Source organism: Apodemus sylvaticus, chromosome 1, assembly GCF_947179515.1.
Source record: "Apodemus sylvaticus chromosome 1, mApoSyl1.1, whole genome shotgun sequence".
NCBI classification, from domain to species: Eukaryota; Metazoa; Chordata; class Mammalia; order Rodentia; family Muridae; genus Apodemus; species Apodemus sylvaticus.
Window position 1 is genome coordinate 116,361,334 of NC_067472.1, and position 9,970 is coordinate 116,371,303.

General features: G+C 42.1%; 1 pseudogene; it reads left to right on the forward strand.

The window, feature by feature from the left end:
• The first annotated feature begins 1,503 nt into the window (after positions 1 to 1,503).
• Positions 1,504 to 1,925, forward strand: LOC127681396 (60S ribosomal protein L23-like; annotated as a pseudogene).
• The last annotated feature ends 8,045 nt before the right edge of the window (positions 1,926 to 9,970 follow it).

Below are 9,970 nucleotides of genomic sequence, written 5' to 3' on the forward strand. Positions count from 1 at the left end.
ACCAGGAATATACCTTCAGTGGCCAGTTTCTTCTGAGTAGACCCCATCTTCAAAAGTTTCTTCGATCTCTCAGTGATGCCACCTGTGACTCTGCCAGTGGATCAGCCTACATATGAAGGCATAAGCCTCCTGGTCCAATGTGTCCCCAAAGCCATACCTGTGAGCTCTGCACCAGGGACCACTGCAAGCATTGCACTGTGAGGCCTCTGGGAGGAAAATTAGTATCTAAACCATCAAATTGCTTAACAGACCTTTCACGAAGATGTAAAAGTGGCCAACGGTAACACAAAAAATTCTCAACCTCGCAATCATCAGAGAAATGCAAAGTAAAACCACAGTGACGGGCTAGCGAGGTGGCTCTATGACTACGAGCATGTGCTGTTCTTGCAGAGGACCTGGGTTTAGTTCCCAGAACCCATGTAGCAGCTCACAACTGTCTGTAACTCCAGCTTCAGGTGACACAATATCTCTTTGACCACTATGGGCACAAGGTATGCATATGGAGCATATACAACCTACATAGAGGCAAACATTCATTCCTATAAAAATAAAAATAAAGACGCCTTTAAAAAAACAAAGAAAACCAGAGTGAAATATTACCTCACACCTATTAGAATAGCCATTATCAAGAAGGCAAAAACTAAAAAAAAAAAAAAAAGAAGAAGAAGAAGGCAAAAACTAGTGTTTGTGAGGATCATAGGAAACGGCCATATACTGTTGGTCAGTGTGTGAGTTGATGCAAGCAGTATGAAAAGCTATGTAGAGGGCTGGAGAGGTGGCTCAGTGGTTAAGAGCACTGACTGCTCTTCTGAAGGTCCTGAGTTCAAATCCCAGCAACCACATAGTGGCTCACCACCATCCTTAATGAGATCTGACTCCTTCTTCTGGAGTCAGTGTACTCACATATAATAAATAAATAAATCTTTATAAAAAAAAGAAAAGAAAAGCTATGTAGTTGTGCCTCAAATATTAAAAAATAGAACTTCTGCATGATCCAGAAATCTCACTACTGGGTATATTCATATCCAAAAAAAATTGAAATCAATGTGCCATAGAAACGCTTGTATTCATATCACCTTTGCAATATTATTTACAGTAGCCAAGATATGGAACTGAGTGCCTGTCAACAGATGGACAGAGGGAATGTGATACAGTTACCATTTGTGACAGTTCACATTAACTTGCAGGATATTATGCTAAGTAAAACCAGACAGGTATAGAAAGACAAATACCGCAAAGTCTCTCTTATGTGGACAAACCCAAAGGGGTGAACTCAAGAAGCCATATGTAGAATGATGGTTGCCAGGGTCTAGAGGTGAAGGAAGAGGAATCCAGAGATGCTGGCCAAAGAGTCCAGTTTTAACTGGACAAGGCGGCCAGGTTCCTGAGTTCTACTGTATCGCATGGTGACCATAGTTAATAATGTGTTATATGCTTGAAAGTTCCTAAAAGCATAGATCGTCTTTGTTCTTACCCCTTTCTGACTCTTTCCGGACTCTGAAGATGTCGAAGCGAGAATGTGGTGGGTCCTCCGGAGTGAAATTCTGAATTTCCCTGGGTCTTCCGGTGGGAGCTGTGATCAACTGTGCTGACAACACAGGAGCCAAAACCTTGTATCTCATCTCTGTGAAGGGAATCAAGGGACGGCTGAACAGCCTTCCTGCTGCGGGTGTGGGGGACATGGTGATGGCCACAGTTAAGAAAGGCAAACCAGGACTAAGCAAAAAGTCCAGCCAGCAGTGGCAATTCGACAACGAAAGTCATATCGAAGAAAAGACAGGGTGTTTCTTTATTTTGAAGATAACGCAGAGGTCATAGTAAACAATGAAGGTGAGATGAAATGTTCTGCTATCACAGGTCCAGTTGCAAAGGGGTGTGTAGACTTGAGGCCCAGGATTGCATCCGATGCAGGAAGCACTGCATGATTCTCCAGTGTATTTATTTGTAAAATATATTCATTAAAAAGTCTTTGCTCTGAAGAAAAAAAAAGTGTTCTTACCACACACAAAAATGTGTGGTGGGTAGATCTATCAGAATGTACAATTCTCAGATCCTCATATTGGATATTGGAAATCGATTCAGTTTTCACTCATCACATAGTCCTGTGGAGGGGAATGGTGACACACGGGTGATCTGACATGACCGGCAGCTGAAATAAGCCAAGTCTTATGCCGCTGAGCTATAAACCTGGAGTCCCGTGCTAACTCCTGGTAATTAATGTAACCCTTAAGAGAATTGTTGGAGACACTGTTAGTGTTCAAAGAGTTGAGTGATTGGTTGCTTTGAGGATGGAAAAATGTGTATATTTGGTTAGTAAAAATAGCTCATCTTGGATAAAATATGTGTATATGGTTAGGAAAATAAACAAAACAAACACTAGTACACATATCCCCAGAATTTCACAAACATTCTCTCCTCTCTCTCTCCCACCTTCTCTCTCTGTGTGTGTGTGTGTGTGTATGCACTTGTGCGCATAAAGGCTTAGGAATAATGAACGCTTTTAGTAGATGTTGGGCTATACTGCATTACTTTTCCTCAAATATTAAGTCAAGATTTAATATCTGCTTTGTTTTTTCTATTCCATTTATTTTATTTACTTCTGGAAAATGTCAAGCAAACTCACTGTGTTAGGAAATCTGCATCGACTCCATTCAGCTCCTCCACATCTCCTCTTGGTTCTGTTATATACTGCATCTTCTAGCACCTCTATGGCAGTGATTGAAAATAAATAGTGAATGTTGTCATGTGATGTGAGACGGCCCCACAGAACACAAAACTGAAGACAGAATGCTCTAGAGTGTATATTTCCGTGGCTAGCCCTTGTTGATCTTTGATATCTATTTCTTTATTTCCTTTTAGAGTACCAAGGCCCCCACAAAGGTCACTCTGGGCTTCCCTCTCTTTATTCGCCTGTATTCCTTACCACACCATTCCTCCCCTGCCATCTAGAATGAATCCCTCATTAGGGTGAGAGGATTTTTACATGTTCTCTGTCTATGTGTTATGACCTTGCTTTGAAAGAACACAAAATGAGCCATTTTTTTGACAATGGAGTATGAGGATGTGTATGTACCACTTGCATGGCTGATGCCCATGGAGGTGAGAAGCGGGTGTCAGACCCCCTGAGACTAGACTTATAGATGGTGATCAGTCTCCATGTGGGTGCTAGGGATTGAACCTGGGTCCTCCGGGAGAACAGCCAGTGCTCTTAGCCGAGCCATCTCTCAGCCCTGTCGCACTGCTCTTTTCTCTGCCACGTCAGCTGCTTTCTTGCTCCATCTGCTTGCTAATTCACTCCACACATTCAACTCTGGTTTTTTTAAAGTACAAAATGCTATGGAGTCATCTCAAGAGACATCCATGTGTCTTAGCATTTGTAACCCTACAATTGATGTACAGTAGACTTTCTTTTCTTTTCCTTTCCTCTCCTTTCCTTTCTTTTATTTTCCTTTCTTCTTTTCTTTTGTTTGAGATGGGATCTTACTGTGTATCCCTGGCTGGCCTAGCTATAGACGGCAGGCTGGCCTCAAGTTCACAGAGATCGACATGTTTCTGCCATCACACTCAGCCTCTACAGTAGACTTTTAATCCACAGGTGTTGAAAGAACCTAGTCTTAGTGTGATCATCTTAATAATGGCCATTCATGCTAACTAAGAGAGCAGCAGATACTTACAGGTGAGCAAGCCTCTAGTTATTCTTAAAAAAAATTTTTCAAGAGCAACATGTTATATGTCTATATGTTATGACCTTGTTTTGAAATGAGCCATTTTTTTGGACAATGGAGTATAATGTTTCCATTATATACCAGACCATATACTTGAATATATTCTCAAAATGATATAAAATAAATTTTATTGGTCTGGAGCGGTGACTCAGCGGTTAAGAGCACTGACTGCTCTTCTGAAGGTCCTGAGTTCAAATCCCAGCAACAACATGGTAGCTCACAACCATCCGTAAAGAGATCTAACACCCTCTTGAATCTGAAGACGCTACAGTGTACTTACATATAATAATAAATAAATCTTAAAAAAACAAAAATAGGGCTGAAGAGATGGCAGTTAAGAGCACTGACTGCTCTTCCAGAGGTCCTAAGTTCAAATCCCAGCAACCATATGGTGGCTCACAACCATCTGTAATGAGATCTGACGCCCACTTCTGGTGTGTCTGAAAACAGCTATAGTGTACTTACATATAACAATAAACCAATCTTTGGGCCAGAGCGAGCAGGGCCGGAGTGAGCGGGGCCAGAGCAAGCAGAGGTCCTGAGTTCAATTCCCAGCAACCACATGATGGCAATCATCTGTACAATTACAGTGTATTCATATACATACCATAAATAAATCTTTTTTTTTTTTTTTTTTTTTTTTTTGGTTTTGGATTTGGTTTTTTCGAGACAGAGTTTCTCTGTGTAGCCCTGGCTGTCCTGGAACTCACTCTGTAGACCAGGCTGGCCTCGAACTCAGAAATCTGCCTGCCTCTGCCTCCCAGAGTGCTGGGATTAAAGATGTGCACCACCACTGCCCAGCAAATCTTTAAAAAAATAACTTTTATTGTGTGCACGCTCCCTCTCCCACCATTAGTTTTTGTTGTGCTTACACACAGTGCAATAAGATGTAAAGATGTAGGCTGCTAAGGTAAGAAAACCAGAAAAGGAGATGCGCCTTGCTCTCCTTACTCTGGCATTGAATGCTCTGTCACATTTTTGAGAGATTCTAATACTCTAGACCTCCTATGTTCCCCTCTTCTCTCTCGGGAGCTTTTAGCTCCTCTCCTAAGTTCATGGTGGGATTACCAAGACATCCCACTGCCACATATCAGCTCCAGGACCTCACCTTTGCCCTCATTTAGTCACTGAGGCCTTCTGCATCTTAATCAGAATAGGCTAGACCCCACCCCCACCCCTTCGAGGGCAGCAAGGGCTTAGCCCACAGGGCTTAGCAGGTAAGCCAGGGCCTTTCTCTTGGGGAATGCCCAATGCAGTGGGAGGGCTGGGTGACAGATTTAGTGTCACCCACAAGGTTTCTGCATCTTCTTTGCTCCGTGTTTCTCTAGCGGGAAACCCCAGCTCACTCATCTCGTATCATCTCTTGACTAAGAAATCGATCTTACACCCAAGTGGCCTTCGGTGGTAGAAAGAGCTGAAGTAAGTGTCCCCACCCACATCTAACATTTCACACTGATTTACATAAGTTTTACAGAGGTTTCAGTCCTCTGTGAGGCCTGCCCCGTCATGCCCAAATTAGTCAGAACCATTATTGTGCAGGAATTCTCCTTCTCAAACAATGAGTAGCAGAGCTCTAACTAACGTCCTCTAAGGCAGGCTGAAGAGATGAAGAGATGCTCCCTGCATCTGTTCAAAGAAAGTCTTTAAAGAACTTAGAAAATTGGCTCAATAAAAGTTTTTAAGGAGGAGGGCTGTTCAAGCCCAGAGCAGGATTAGTGGATTTGGGAGAGTAGCAGCTGCCGCTCTGCCCGGTCAGGACTCCTCTGCCTACAGTAGATGAGGTATCTGGAACTCTGTTTCACAAACTCTTTCTATGAAGTCCTACGTAGTACCCGTCTACAAACGTTATGTCTTCCTCTCTTACATTCTTGATAATAGCACATGAACCTAGTCTTGCTTACCTCTTGCTAAGCCACTTAAAATAGAAAGAGATTAGGTGGAACAGGTGCTGTAGGCCTTCTATTCCAGCTGTTTAGCAGGTAGGGACTTTAGGTTCACAAGTTCAAGGCCTGCCTGCGCTACAGAGTGAATTCAAGCACAACCTGCACAACTTAGTAAAACTCTGTCTCAACATAAAAAGTAAACAGGGAGCTGGGGATAGACTTTGGTGGTAAAGTCCTTGACTGGTGTATGTAGGCCTTAGGTTCAATTCCCAATACAGTTAGAAATATACATTGATATTAAAGAACTCATGGGGTTAGAGAGATGGCCCAGTGGTTAGGAGCATTTCCTATACACTCTTAAGGACTAGAGTTTTGGTTCCCAAGACCCACATGATAAGTATCCCATGAATTCCAACCCCAGCTCCAACAGAGGTAGAAACAGGAGGCTCACTGGCTTCCAGCAGCACCAATAAAATGCGCATCTTGAGATCAGGGAGAGACCTTGTCTGCAAGAAATAGGCAGAGAGTGATAGAAGATTAAATCCTGCCCTTCTGTCCTCTGCTCTCATGCATGGGCTTACATAACATCATAAACATGTGTGTCACACACACACATGGACATAGAGTCACACACAGACAGACGCATCTACAAATATACAAACGTTTAAAAAATGTTAATGAGTTTGATTGGTAGACTACATGAGTAACTAGGTTAAATTAGCAGATGGATCATGAAAGCTCAAAATTCCCTATGCCACCCAAGCTCTGATTTTCAGATGGCCTTTACTTTACTTACCTTTACCAAAGGGTTAAACATACTGATTTCTGTATTGGTTGTCGGTGATATGCGTAATCTTTCTGGTGGCACGCCTGTGCAAGGCTTCTACCAGCCTCCTCTGGCCCATTATGTCTCTGGCTCTTACCTTGGATCTTAGTTCTGGATACTTTCGCTCTTCTCTTTTCTCTCTTTGCTTTCCTTTTCTTTTCTTTGAGACAGAGTTTCACTATGTACCTAGGTTGGCCAGAAACTCACTATATAGACCAGTCTGGACTTCATAGAGATCTATCTGCTTCCACCACTGTTGGGACTAAAGGCATGTGCCATCCCGGCTACCAGATATCATTTATAATTGCACTGTCCTAGATATTCTCAGCCTGAACAGCCTGAAACACTGGAAATCTACAGCCTATGTACAGAACACTCAAACCTCAATGTGATTTATTTTAGCTCCCAATCTGATATAACACTAGCTATGCTGTTATCTTCCAGAAAATGCAATCAACTTTAGGACTGGTTCTCTTTGAAGATTCTCCTTGCTTCTTTTCTACTATGAACCAATGACAATGCTACCCTCAGTATCCAAGATAGCAGCTACAGTTGAATAATGACCATGGAAAGACTTCTTGGAAGCTGCAAATGTCTTATTTGATTAAACAAATATTGTGTGTTTGGGGGATTTTCATATATAATAAATTTAAAGAGTATTGATTACCTAGGTAGACCCTAAATGCTTCTTAAGCACTCTCAAAAGAGAGATACAAAACGAGATTTGATATACTAAGAAGCTACTATGCTTTGTACTTTCCCAACCAATTCTCCCATCAACTAGTCAACCTACTGAAACCTTCAGTATGAGGATGGTTTTTGTAAAAATACCTGGAAAACATTGAAAAACGCTGAAACATTTTCCAAGATACCAAAAGGTTAAATATACTGATTTATCTATTTCCTTAGTCAAAGACATGGCCATTGAATTTGTTTGGGTCAATGGAGAATGTTTAGGTGACACTGAGTCAGGAGCCAGGAGGCTGATGGAATGAGAAACAGAGAAAGTATCAAAGGTTGTCATCCTTGAAACTTAAGACCTGGCAGACCTTAAGGGTTAGAGCTTTTGTAGACTGTGAGGTCAGAGTCCTGAGGAAGGATTCAGTAGCTTAAGTAAGGTAGGATAAAGGATACTTAGTGGTTGATAAGTCATGGAAACAAAGAGTGACGAAAAAATCTCCAAGACACTGACTTGGCCTAGGATATGTGAATTTAGGATACAGAAGGAAGGAAGAAGAAAGGCACACTTCCCAAGCAGGAAGAAAGGCATTAATAATACCTAAGTTGATATGCTTGTGCCTATCTATAGAGTATAGTATTGTAATTCAAGACATCTATGTATTTTACAATGATAAAATTGAGATAATTGGTGTATGTCCTCAAAAATCACTTCCACGTGTTAGGGACTTTCAGACTCTAATCATCTTAAATGTACATTGCTCCTTCCTTTCTGCCTTCTCATTTTACTTCTAGTCTACCATCTACTCTAAGAGGACAGTTGCTTTTTAGCTCCCACGGATGGGCTAGAGTGTGCAGCACTCTAGTGTCTTTCTGTGCTTGTTATCTGACTAAAGGCTGTGCTGCAGCTTTGTGTTAAAACCCTTGTCTGGCTGTACAAGGCCCTGAGTCAGATCCTCAGAACTGAATGGTAGTGGAGGAACGACAGTATCTACGGGGACCACTGATGAAGATTTTGAACCAAGCTAGCCAGATCAAGCATTTGGGGTGGTAGAGTGTCAAAAGAGGTATTTGTTTTTTGTTTTCTCCAAGGTAGGGTGAATCAGAGAAATGAAAACAATACAAGAAGCCGCTAAATTTGTGGTAAAGGGGTTAATAATAGTATGTCGAAATGGCGGATGTCTGTAAAGCCAAAAGCTATATATTCTCAAGGTCATTCTCAAAACCTTCTTAGCAAGATGGGTGTGGTGGTGACATGCCTTTGATCCCAGGAGAGGCAGAGGCAGAGGCAGAGGCAGAGGCAGAGGCAGAGGCAGAGGCAGAGGCAGAGGCAGAGGCAGAGGCAGAGGCAGAGGCAGAGGCAGAGGCAGAGGCAGCTCTAAGAGTTTTAGGCCACCAGAGGCTACGTAGTAGGAGCCTGTCTCATACAACAACAAACAAACCAAAGCCCATTCCTCAGTCCTTTCTTGCCTATGTATATGTGGATTTCCCTGGTTGTGATTCTGTTACCTCTCTACAGCCCACTGCCAGACAAATCTTCCTTATGTTTATTAGGAGGTTACCACTGTCCTGATCAAAACCCTATAAGCAAAGTCAATACAGCTCAGAAAACAGTGGTGACTGAAGCCCCTCGCTTCTATGCAGGATCGAGTGCTTGCTTTCTGGGTGTGCAGGAGCTCATATATTGCAAACTAGTGTCAGTTACAGGGGTACACATTCCTCACTTTGGAAATAAAATAAAAGCCACAGCAAGCTCTTATGTTTTCTTACGAAGTGTGAACATAGGAGAAGAAGCTATGGATGCCCCAACTTGGCTTATTTAGACTTTCTTTCAATCTGCAGTAGTCATCCAGGTCACATGTTCTAAGGAACCATATATTTTTATTAAGAGATTATTTCTGGTGATGTCAGGCAAACTGACTCATGGAATTGAAAAAGTGACCACATATATCTTACTTAAAATTAAAAGATAAATCTTATAGAATTAAATTTACATTCAATATATCTTAACTTGCAATCAACTGAATCAACACTCCTTTATGTTTACCCAAAATGAGTTGCAAATTAATGTCTCCTCTAGATCCTGCCTACAGACATTTACAGTATTTTATTCATAATTGGAAACTACCAAGATGCCCTTCAGGAGAATGAATAATTAAAGTGTGCTACATCCAGACAATAGCACATTATTACTCAACAGAAGGAAATGATTGGAAGCAGGAAATGAGTAAGAACAAAGTATGTATGTATATATTATGTATGGTGTGTGTGTGTGTGTGTGTGTGTGTGTGTGTGTAAAAATGCCATGCCATGTCCCCGCCCCCAGCTCCCGGGGACCACACCACCAACTAAAGAGTATACGTGGAGGGACTCATGGCTCCAGCCATACATGTGGCAGAGGATGGCCTTGTTGGCATCAGTGAGAGGAGAGACCCTTGGCTCTGAGGGTGTTGGATGCCCTGGTGTAGGGGAATGCCAGGGTAGGAAGATGGGAGTGGGTGGGTGGGTGGGGGAGCACTCTCATAGAGGCAGGGGGAGGGGGAATGGGATTGGGGGTTTCCTGAAGGGGAGAGACCTGGAAAGGGGAAAACATTTGAAATATAAATAAAGAAAATATCCAATAAAAAGAAAAAAGAAAAAGAATGCTATGATGTCCATCACATTGTCCACTTACTTGGACTTTCTATTGCTATAATAAACATGATGGCCAAGACCTACTTGGGAAGAAAATGGGTTTATTTGGCCTTTACTTCTCAATCATGGCTGATCACAGAGAAAAGTCAGGGCAGAAACTCAAAGCAGGGGCCTGAATACAGAAAGAGAAGCAGAGGCCTCACATGGGGACGTTGATTATTGAC